This window comes from Pangasianodon hypophthalmus, chromosome 3, assembly GCF_027358585.1.
Source record: "Pangasianodon hypophthalmus isolate fPanHyp1 chromosome 3, fPanHyp1.pri, whole genome shotgun sequence".
In the NCBI taxonomy this organism is placed as follows: Eukaryota; Metazoa; Chordata; class Actinopteri; order Siluriformes; family Pangasiidae; genus Pangasianodon; species Pangasianodon hypophthalmus.
In genome coordinates, this window is record NC_069712.1 from 24,739,858 (window position 1) to 24,752,337 (window position 12,480).

Consider the following 12,480-nt stretch of genomic DNA (forward strand, 5'->3'; position numbering starts at 1 on the left):
TATGAGAAAAGGTTAACTGACATTAGCTCCACCCCTATGCATGACCGCACCTCAACCTTTGCACATGACCTCAGAACCTCCTCCTGTTATAAGCCTCTCATGTTTTGTGAGAATCCATGCAAGCACTAATGAGTTACAACTTTTTGAGCAAATAAGGATCCTCCTAATTAGTATTGACTGTGGTGACAAGTGGTGACCATATTGTTTACAAATGTCAACATGTTTTTGATAATTATTGAGGTTCATACTCAATAAACTGCATAGTTCGACACCAAATTTGTTCACAAAAGTGCAAATTAGCATAAATAAATAAGTTATTTTTGTTGTGAGGCGTTTTTGTTTGGGAGAACCCAAGGAATCAGGGGCAAGATAGTTTTACTTTTAGGGCTCACGGTTCATGAGATATGGACTAAAATGTAAACACTTTAAACATATATATATATATATATATATATATATATATATATATATATATATATATACACACATATAATATATATTGTGTGTATATATATATATATATATATATATATATATACACACATATAATATATATTGTGTGTGTTATGTTTCATATATATATATATATATATATATATATATATATATATATATATATATATATATATATATATAATGTGTGTGTGTTATGTTTTTTTTATATACATTACATGTATATGTGTATATGTATATATATATATATATATATATATATATATATATATATATATATATATACATATATATATATATACATATATATATATATACATATATATATATATATATATATATATATATTATTATACTGCCTGGCCAAAAAAAAAACGACGCTGTTTGGGTTTAAATAAGCAAATACTTAAGAGTCTATGATTGGATCATTACTACAGTGATTAATATGTTTCAGCTGGCACCAGTTCTTTTAACCTTAACTGATGCAGTGTGTAGCTTCTCATTTCTTAAACAACCATGGCAGATTACGTATCCCATGGTCGTGGAAAAGATGTTACTGAAGGGGAAAATTGTTGGCCTGCATCAAGCAAAGAAAACAACTAAGGAGACTGCTGAAATCATTGGAACTGGGTTATGAAATGTCCAGTGCATTATTAAAGCCTGAAAGGATAGTGGTGAACCATCAACTTTACAGCAGAAATGTAGTCGGAAAAAAATCTTGAATGATCGTGATCGGAGATCTTTAAAACGCTTGGTGATGTCACATCGTAAAAAAATCGACAGGAGAACTCACTGCTATGTTTAATGGTGAAAGTAAGAGCATTTCCACACACACAATGTGATGAGAAACTAAACAGCTATTTGAATAAACAGCTGTGTGGCCACAAGAAAGCCATTTGTTAGTGAGGCTAATTGGAAAAAATGACTTCAATTTGCTAGGGAGCATAAAGACTGGACTGTGGAGCAATGGAAAAAGGTCATGTGGTCTGATAAAATCAGATTTACCTTATTCCAAAGCAATGGGCGTGTCAGGGTAAGAAGGGAACTGCATGAAGTGATTCACCCGTCATGCATAGTGCCTACTGTACAAGCCTCTGGAGGCAGTGTTATGATCTGGGGTTGCATCAACTGGTCAGGTCTAGGCTCAGCCTCATTGTGCGGCAATAAAATTAAGTCAGCTGAGCACCTGAATGTACTGAATGACCAGGTTATCCCGTCAATGGACTTTTTCTTCCCTGACGGCACAGGCATATTCCAGGATGAAAATGCTAAGATTCGTCAGGCTTAACTTGTGAAAGAGTCGTTCAGGGAGCATGAGGAATCATTTCTGTTCTGACCTTAACCCCACTGAAAGTCTTTGGGATGTGCTGGAGAAGACTTTATGGAGTGGTTAGACTCTCCTGTCCTCAATGCAAGATCTCGGCCAAAAATTAATGCAACTCTGGGTGGGAATAAATGTTGTGAAGTTGCATAAGGTTGTTGAAACAATGCCAGGATGAATGCATGCCGTAATCAAAGCTAAATGCGGTGCAACAAAGTATTAGATTGTGTGACTTTTCTTTGGCCAGGCAGTGTATATATGTATGTATGTGTATGTGTGTGTTTATATATATATACACACACACCGATCAGCCATAACATTATGACCACCTGCCTAATATTGTGTTGGTCCCCTTTTTGCTGCCAAAACAGCTGTGACCCTTTGAGGCATGGACTCCACTAGATCCCTGAAGGTGTGCTGTAGTATCTGGCAAAAAGTCGTTAACAGCAGATCCTTTAAGTCCTGTAAGTTGCGAGGTGGGGCTTGATGGCCAGCACACCCCACAGATGTTCAATTATCCACATGAATGCCAGGACCCAAAGTTTCCCAGCAGAACATTGCCCAGAGCATCACACTTCCTCCGCCAGCTTGCGTTCTTCCCATAGTGCATGTTGGTGCCATCTCTTCCCCACGAAAACAATGCACACAGACCCGGCCTTCCACATGATGTAAAAGAAAATGTGATTTATCAGACCAGGCCACCTTCTTCCATTGCTCCATGGTCCAGTTCTGATGCTCATCTGCCCATTGTAGGCACTTTTGTCAGTGGACAGGGGTCGGCATGGGCACTCTGAGCGGTCTGCGGTTACACAGTTCCATACGCAGCAAGCTGCGATGCACTGTGTGTTCTGACACCTTTCTATCATAGCCAGCTTTAAATTTTCAGCAATTTGTGCTACAATAGTTCTTCTGTGGGATCAGACCAGATGGACTAGCCTTCACTCCCCACGCGCATCAGTGAGCCTTGGGCGCCCATGACCCTGCCGCTAGTTCACCAGTTGTCCTTCCTTGGACCATTTTTGTTAGGTACTAACCACTGCATACGGGAACACCCCAAAAGGCCTGCCATTTTAAAGATGCTCTGACCCAGTCATCTAGCCATCACAATTTGGCCATTGTCAAAGTCTCTCTAATCCTTACGCTTGCCCATTTTTCCTGTTTCCAACACATCAACTTCGAGAACCAACTGGTCACTTGCTGCCTAATATATCTCAACCCTTGACAGATGCTATTGTAACAATCAATATCAATATTATTCACTTCACCTGTCAGTGGCCATAATGTTATGGCTGATCGGTGTGTGTGTATATGTGTGTGTGTGTGTGTGTGTGTGTGTGTGTATATATATATTTGCTAAAACATATATGGTTTCATTTTTTTTATATCACTGGAACCTGCCATTTTAACAGGGGTGTGTAGACTTTTTATATCCATTGTACAAACACATTAGCAGCTATCCATATTATTTTTGTCAGCTTTTTAATGCAATTACAATACCGTTTCCTTGCTGCTGAGCACTCGGCTCCATTCCATGTCAGAGGCAGGTTCACCTTTAATGGAATGGGGCGTGGCTAACATTCACAGCACCTCCTACTCCAAAATTACTTGACCAACAGAGATTTAAGGTGAACGCCTTCTTCTAAATGAAGAAGTCTTTGTGTCGTATACAGGCAGGTCCATAAGTATTTGGACAGTGACACAATTTTTGTAATTTTGCCTCTGTACACCCCACAGTGGATTTGAAATGAAACAATCATTGTGTGGCCTGTTTCCGTATTATTTCATGACAAATTAAGGAGATAAAAGTTCTGGAGTTGATTCCCAGTGTTGAATTTGCATTTGGTAGCTGTTCATGGGAACTTTCAGTATGCGGTCCAAAGAGGTGTCGATGCAAGTGAAGGAGGCCATCATTAGGGTGAAAAAAACAAAACAGACCTATCAAAGAGATATTACAAACTTCAGGAGTGGCCAAATCAACAATTTGGTACATTCTTGACAAGAAGGAATGGCACTGGCGAGCTCAGCAGCACCAAAAAAGCCTGGAAGGCCATGGAAGACAGCTAAAGTGGATGTTTGCAGAATTCTTTCCTTATTGAAGAAAAATCCCTTCACAACATCTAGCCAAGTCAAGAACACTTTGGAGGAGGTAGGCGTATCTTTGTCAAGGTCTAGAATCAAGAGACGCCTTCATGAATGTAAATACTGATGTTTTACCTCAAGATGCAAACCACTGGTAACACTCAAAAACAGAGAGACTATATTAAACTTTGATTAAAAAAAAAATGCAAGATTCACTTGTACCAGAATGATGGGAAGAGAAGAGTATGGAAAAGGAAAGGAAGGGATCATGATCCAAAGCATACCACATCATATGGCATGGGCATTTATGGCTGCCAGTGATACTGAGTCACTGGTGTTTCTTGATGATGTGGCTGCTGATAGAAGTAGCAGGATGAATTCTGAAGTGTATAGAGCTGTATTTTCTGCTCAGATTCAGTCAAATGCTGCAAAACTGATAGGTACTAACCCTAACCCTAACCCTACTGTGCTTCACAGTACAAATGGATTTTGACCCAAAAAGTACCACAAAAGCAACTCATTTCCATGAGTTCCAGACTTCAGGCAGACACTGACTGTGAAGGATTTGCATTTACGTATTAAAAATAATCCTAATATTTATGATTGTTAGTTTGTCCAATTACTTTTGAGCCTGTGAAAATGGAGGGACTGGAAAAATGGTTGTAATTCCTAAACGGTTAATGCGATATTTTTGTTAAACCCGTTGAATTAAAGCTGAAAGTCTACACTTCAATCACATCTTGATTGCTTCATTACAAATCCACTGTGGTGGTGTAAAGAGGTAATAGTATGAAAATTGTGTCACTGTCCAAATACTTATGGACAATATACACAATACATTGTGTACAGTACAATGAAATTCTTTTCATATACCAGCTTGTTAGGAACTAGGGGTCAGAGCACAGGGCCATTATACAGCACCCTTGGAGCAGATAGGGTTAAGGGCCTTGCTCAAGGGCCCAGCAGTGGCAGCTTGACCCCTGATCTTCTGCTTAGTAACCCAGAGCCTTAACCACTGAGCTACCTTAACCACTGACCCCCCACTACACAACCACCACCCCCCACCCCACCAATCAAAATGTGCCAAAAGTCAGAAGCGAAAAAAAGATAGCAAAAGATAGCAAATGAAATATTCCAGAAGCAAAAAACTGCATTAGAAATATCTGTAAATAAAAAAATTAAACAAAAAAGAAAACAAAATGAAAGTGTGAATTAGAGGTCATCTTTTTTTATATTTTTATTTTATATTTTAATATTTTCCTTGTGGATTTTTAAAATTTTATTTGAAATTTTTGGCACAAAATTAACTTTATTGGTTAATTTTTGGCCTAGAGTACACATGACCCATAATGCATTTTGCAGTTTGCTGTTATAAATATGAGTAAAAGTAGTCATGTGGTCACTTACCGAGGAGCATCATTAATCATGTGCTTGTGGCATATCGATTCAGGCATCGTCTTTTTGAGCCTTCAGTGTGAGGTAGTTTCAGAAACTCTGGAACTGTTAGGCATTTAAATATGTTGCTTATTTTGAAATATGTCATTAATTAATCTAATCAGTAATTAAAAATATGTTTTTAACATAAATAAATTTGAAATATAGGAGTTTAACAATGGACGGACATGTCTACAGGCTGATTTAACATAGTTACTGTGATCGGTCACTTAGCTCGATATAACCGACCAATTATTTTATTTACCAACCTAGCTAACATTTAAGTAACTTGGACTCAGTCATATAAATTATATATAAATTTCAGGGAGCTCTAAGGGATTGCGGTCTGTATTTCCCCAAGAGCCAGTGATGCGTGAGCGCCTCTATAGCGAGAGCATTCTTTTACCTCCTTGTATGATTTGGCTATCTGGTTAGATGTTTGCCTGCCCTGTTGTTATAATAAGGTTGTTTTGTGACCTACAGCAACAATTTTTTGCTAACCAGCTAGCAGCTTGATTCGAGCATTTATAAAACAGTGTCACTTGATACGTTATCTGCAAATATTAAGAGGGCAATGTCACAATGTTTATTTAGCTAGGAATTAATTAGTCAGCTAGCTATGTTAGCTACCACTACTTTACAATAAACTATGTATGGTGCCGTGTAACGAAAATTGTGTCTAGCCAACATTACTAAAATGCTACATAAAATACTACCTACTATATATACTATTGCTTTAGCAAATTCATACCCAGTATGCCTGTACCAACTAAATACCATCTACTTCTGCGAAGATTTTCTGCTTTCTGGCATAACAACCACCAACGGAAAATAACGTTTGAATTAGAAAATTCAGCGCCAGTGTGTGCATTTATTCTCACTATATTGTTCATTTATCCTTTCATCTTTTTAGCCTCTAGTTTTTACAATCATCCTTTGATTGTGTTGAAACATCTTGGTACTTTTGAACTCTAAGCTTTTGTGTTTTTGAGACATTAAGATGTACATTTTATGGCGTTTTGTGTTACTCAAGAGCTGGTCACTGGCTTAAGTACTCTAGAAAAGTCTTGTTCATTTGTGATGTCAAAACACAGCTCTTTGTGTGTGTTTGAACACCTAAAAGGTGCTTATAAACTTGTGCAATGTAAACAAATAAAGGCACATATATAGTAAACAGACATTGTAAAGTTAATGACTCGGATATGGATAATAGCAGGCCAGAATCAGGTATGGGACACAAGACTAGCAACGTGTCATTAGAAGATTATTATTATAATATTTCATATTGTTGTCAATAACCTTACAGTATTAACCTGATATGATGGACAAAAGTTATTAAGAAAGCACTGGGAAATATTAACATGTATGTGAACAAGATGGAGCATGCATGTGTACTCTGCATGCTTTATCTGTGGTGGGCCACATGGTACCTGAGATGTGAAGTACAAAAATGAAAATCATAAGCTGTTAGGTGGTCAAATGTTACATATAGTAACAACCCTCCCTATTCTACAGAGGAACATGAAGGACTATTAGGCAGGTGCAGCTTTTCAGTTTCTGATGTATAAGGCCTAATATAATCTCCTGAAATTATTTTTCCATCACTTGCATAAAGTTGTTATGGGGGCTATAGATCTGTAGTTTGACCTGTAGACCTAGCAATGTTTTATTAGGTTAACATGGGTATAACCTCGTAAGTTACATTGTAAGTTACTTCTTTTCATTTTGAAAGGAGTCAGTTTCCTGAATCCAGTCTTCACTACATTTAAGTGAAAATTCTTATCCATCCAAATAGTCCGCCTTGGACCCGAGCACAGTTGGATACAACAATCAGTCTGTGTCTAGCATGTCTGAGCATGTCATTGACAGTAATATCTTTTATAAAAATGCTTATAAAGAAATATAGAAATAAAATATAGCTGCGAGGAGCAATTATCGGAGTTCAAGAGCTTGAAGTGCATGCGTAAAAAGATATTGTGTATTATTTAGCAAGCGTGTAAGCAATTAAATTGGAGATGAAACAACCATTTTTGGAAATTTCAGGTAATTTACCATAGAAATATAGGCTGTATCTCCATAATGCTGTAGCGTACTTAGTGTATGCCATAGCCATCATGACTTGAGGGTATCTACACAGTTTTGGAACAGTGACACCTAGTGCTCAGCAGATATGTAAAAAACATGTTTTTGCTTTTCTGAACTTTTGTGCAATTTTCACCAATTTAGACTTGGATCATGTTCAGTCCATGCCATTTCATGTTGATAGACCAAACCTAACTATTGGTCCGAAACCAGTGATATACATTTTTCCACAGTAGGCCATTTTGTTTGTCTGCCATTTTGTGGCATGTCAAAAACCTACTAGACCATTTATCCAATCTTTACCAAATTTCACATAAATCATCATCAGAGCTGGCAAAAAACTTTTTGATCTCTCAAACTGTTTCCATATAAAGCATCTTCAAAGCGCTGCAAAGTGTTTTATGCAATATCTTGCCAAGCCTACTGCCTATTGCACTGAAACTTGATATGTAAAATCATGATCATGCTCATAAAATCGTGAGATTATGCTCATAAGATCATAAAATCATGATCATGCTTACTTAGCTCCTTACTTTGCCTCTGTAGTGCCTCTGTAGTGCTATAGTTATTATTCTTCTTCTTCCACTCTTGAGGTCTATGGCAGCCCAAGCACCACAGGTGCATAGGCACCTATTGTTTTCATCAACTTTATTAGTATTATTATTTTGCATCATCTTCTTCTGCTCTTGTGTCTATCTATCAGGCCATAGAACCGGTACATAGGGAAGTTATGAAATTTGGCACACACATGCGAAACAGTCTGAAATGTTACCATAGCAAATTTGGAGTCACAATCTCAAACCCTTTAGCACCACCAACAACTCAACTTGTACTCATGCTTATGCTAATAACATTTGAACCATAAATGCTAGGAACTAGGAAGGGCTAGTTTCAGTTTCCACCCAAGTACATGTTCCACCATTTTGAATTTTCTGAACGACCTATTAAATTTTCTGGAATTAGAAAACCTATTTTTTCAAACTCCTCCTAGACCATTAGTCCGATTTTCACCAAAATCGCATCAGATTATCTTCAGACTATTGCGAACTCCTCCTAGACTGTTCCTTGCAACTTCACCAAATTTTACTGAGATCATCTTCAGACAAAAACTTATTCCAAGATTTTCGATAGACCAAACTGTTCATGTATAATGTGTCAACAAATATGACGGGGAGCACACCAAAATGAACGTGAAGTTATACAGTTGTGTTCAAAATAATAGCAGTGTGTTTAAAAAAAGTGAGTAAAGCTCAAAATCCTTATAATAACTTTTATTTCCATACACACAAATGCATTGGGAACACTGCACATTGTATTCTAAATCAAAACATGAAGAAAAATTGATCAAATTTGTTATTACTTTACAGAAAGTGAAGAAAAAGGAATATTAGGCTGTTCAAAAAAAAAAATAGCAGTGTCTGCATTTTTCTTTACAAAGTCAAACATTTACTGTATAAACTAAAAATGCTTGAAGATTTAGCTTTCTTGTGAATCACTGAACTAATAATTAATTGTGTATAGCCATGTTTTCTGAGAACTGCTTCACATCTGTGTTGCATGGAGTTGACCAACTTCTGGCACCTGTGAACAGGTATTCCAGCCCAGGACGATTGCACTACATACCACAATTCCTCTGCATTTCTTGGTTTTGCCTCAGAAACAGCATTTTTGATGTTACCCCACAAGTTTTCTATTGGATTAAGGTCGGGAGATTGGACTGGCCACTCCATAACTTTAATCTTGTTGGTCTAGAACCAAGATGCTGCTCGCTTACTGGCGTGTTTGGGGTCGTTGTCTGGTTGAAACGCCCATTTCAAGGGCATTTGCTTTTCGGCACAAGGCAACATGACCTCTTTTAGTATTTTAGTGTACTCAAACTGATCATTGATCCCTGTAATGCAATAAATAGGCCCAACACCATAGTATGAGAAACATCTCCATATCATGATACTTGCGCCACCATGCTTCACTGTCTTCACAGTGTACTGTGGCTTGAATTCAGTGTTTGGGGGTCGTCTGATAAACTGTCTGCGGCCCCTAGACCCAAAAAGAACAATCTTGCTTTCATCAGTCCACAAAATATTGCGCCATTTCTGTTTAGGCCAGTCAGTGTGTTCTTTGTAACCTCTTTTTTTTCAACAATGGGACTCTGCGTGGGCTTCTTGCCGATAGCTTGGCTTCACATAGGCGTCTTCTAATTTTTACAGTACTCACAGGTAACTTTAGACTTTCTTTGATCACCCTGGAGCTGATCATTGGCTGAGTCTTTGCCATTTTGGCTATATTTGGCTACTATCGAATGGTAGTTTTCCGTTTTCTTCCGTGTCTTTCTGGTTTTGGTTGCCATTTTAAAGCATATGATATCATTTTAGCTGAGCAGCCTATCATTTTCTGCACTTCTTTATATGTTTTCCCCTCTCTAATCAACTTTTTAATCAAAGTACTCTGTTCGTCTGAACAATGTCTGGAACGACCCATTTTATTCTGATTTTCAGAGAGAAATGCACAGTACAACATTTGCTGCCTTCGTCCTTAAATAAGGGCCACTTGTTTGACACCAGTTTTTTCACAGAATGATTTACCTCTCTAACTGAACTCCACACTCCTATTATTCTGAACACGCCCTTTTCAATTAATGATTCAATTACACAGAATCAGCAGCATGCATGTCATGTCTGTTGGGTCTGTTGGTTTTCTATTACTCTACTATACCTACTAGCAAAATATTTGCCATGTAGAAATATAATTTCTACCAAAAACAGTGATTGAACACAACTGTATCTCTGCAGCACTTTGGCATATTGACACCAAACTTGCCTATAACTTGCGTATAATTTGTCCTAAACTCATGGATGTAGCATCTTTAGATTCAGTGAGGCATACCGAGTTGAAGGATACCCAATTTTACTATGTCGGATATTTTGGGCATCGGCCATTTTGAACTGTGTGTTAAGATGCTGTATTTTAAATTGGCCACAAGGAGGTGCTATCACGTTTTACATGTGTATAAAGGAATGTATATTACGCGCAGTTTCACACATACACATTATTCATAAATATATATTAGACCTTCTAATACTTATACAACTTATGCAGGTGCCACTGGTGTCAATCAAATCATTAAATCTTTAAAAAACCTACTTTTGTAAACTAGTCCTATGTTTTTCACTCAACCTCAACAAGTACAATTTTCTGGAGTTCCTACATCAATAATTATGAAAAAAATGTTGAACTTTAGTCTTTGGATGGCTATAACAGGGTCATTTAAAAATATGAGCATGAAGAATTACCCAAAAGCCAGTAATTCCTAAACTAAACCTCCGAACTTCATGAAATTAGGTAAGCACAAGCATCTTACGAGTCTAAAGAAGCATGCAAAGTTCTATAGAGATCGAAAAACAGGTAACACTATAACAGTTATAAAGTTAATAAAAAATGCTATATTTCTTTGGTATATTACCTGTAATTGCTGAAAATTGTCTTGTTTCATTTCCAATTTAAATGCTTACATGCTTGCTAAATAATACTTGCACTTCTTCTTTTTCTGTTTTTGGCATGTTGCGTCCTATGTGCATATCACTACCTACAGTGCTGTTATGCACTCATGGTTTATTTAAGGTCATTTTCTTTTCTTTGTTCCTCTCTTTTAGTCTTTTCACACGAAAAGAAAACAGAAATTACTTAATTCTCGATCCATCAGGGTTTAGGTATCGGCTGGAGCTGCGTGTTCAGCTACTCCAGCGTCCACATATGTCCTCGCAGGCTCCAGAGCAGAGCATCATTTGTTTATTTTATAGCCTTCTTAATATCTACTTGGATATGAGTTTAATAAATTTTATATATATATATATATATATATATATATATATATAAAATTTATTAAACTCATATCCAAGTAGATATTCCAAGTCCTTATTCTTCTTATCCTTTTTATTTAAATGTGTTGTTAATTCTTTCCTGTCCTCCCCATAGCTTTTACAATCATATATTAGCTGTTCTTCTGTTTCTTTCTCACCACTCTAAGTCTCTAATACCACTCTAAGTCAATATCACTTACTCCAGTTAAGACTAGTGATGCTTTCAGGGACTTCTGGTGAGCAGTGCAATGGAGTTAGACGCGTTTGTCCCTCTTTCCCATTCAGTTTCGTTTATTTCTTTAACTACCCCACCGACTCTCTCTGACACACTAGAAAAACTAGTAAGACGACTTTTGAATGACGTTGTCCGTGTAAAATGGCAACTAAAACAGCGAAAACATCCAAGAAAGAAGCCAACGTGAGAGCCGAGGCGCCTGCGACGACCAAACGAAGTGACTGTCGCGGCACTAACAGACTTGCTGGAAGGGCATAGAGCTGCCTTGGCGGCTGAGTTCAAGGCTGCAATTTCAACGTTAGAAGTGAAACTAGATTGTGTGCAAGCCACAGTATCTGACCATTGACAGAGACTCACCGTGCTTGAGTCCCATGCGGAGTCGCTAGATGAGCAGATGGAATGTCTAGAAACATCCCTCGCAGCCTTAGCAGAGAGCAACGCAAAACTCAAAGTCATGACTGCAGATCTGGAGGCCCGGAGTAGACGGAACAACATAAGGATCATCGGTGTGCCTGAGTCAATAGAGGGTCCGCAGCCAATGAAGGGAAACCAGTCGCCATCTATGAAGACTACAGCCCTGAGGTAATGGAGCAGCGGGCTTGGTATCGTGAAGTTATGGCCGAAATGTACAAACAGGGGTTCCGACCGGCTCTTTTGTATCCGGCAAGGCTTCATATAACGACCAAAGAAGGGAGCAACAAGTGGTTCACCTCGGCAGAGGAGGGCAAGTGGTTTTTGGATTCTTAGTGCGGCAGTTCTGAATAACCTGATGTCATTGGAATAAACATGGTGTCATTGGAATCGTGGAGTAAGAAGCGGTTTATCTCAGCCGAGGAGGGCAATCGGTAGCAGGGGCAGTTCTGGAGCAATTTTGGGTACATTGCACAGTTTGTCCTGCGGGTGGCAGTAATGAAACTTTTGTGCCAAGCACAGATTACGCAAGCAAGAGCGAATGCCCGAGTACCATGCCGAGTCTGTGCCCTTCAGAGTTTCAAATCTACATCATACAGGTAATGACA

General features: G+C 38.1%; 1 protein-coding gene across 18 annotated transcripts in view; it reads left to right on the top strand.

Annotated features, from left to right (window-relative positions):
- Window positions 1–12,480, top strand: part of b3galnt2 (beta-1,3-N-acetylgalactosaminyltransferase 2) — an 86,040-nt gene that overhangs the window by 40,816 nt on the left and 32,744 nt on the right. The window contains exon 1 of one of the 18 annotated variants that reach the window (XM_034302681.2): window positions 11,264–12,471. The exons of the other annotated variants lie outside the window; for them this stretch is intronic. The gene's annotated coding sequence lies outside the window, so the exon portion shown is untranslated. Of the gene's footprint in view, window positions 1–11,263; window positions 12,472–12,480 lie in introns of those variants that run through there. 18 annotated transcript variants of the gene reach the window in all.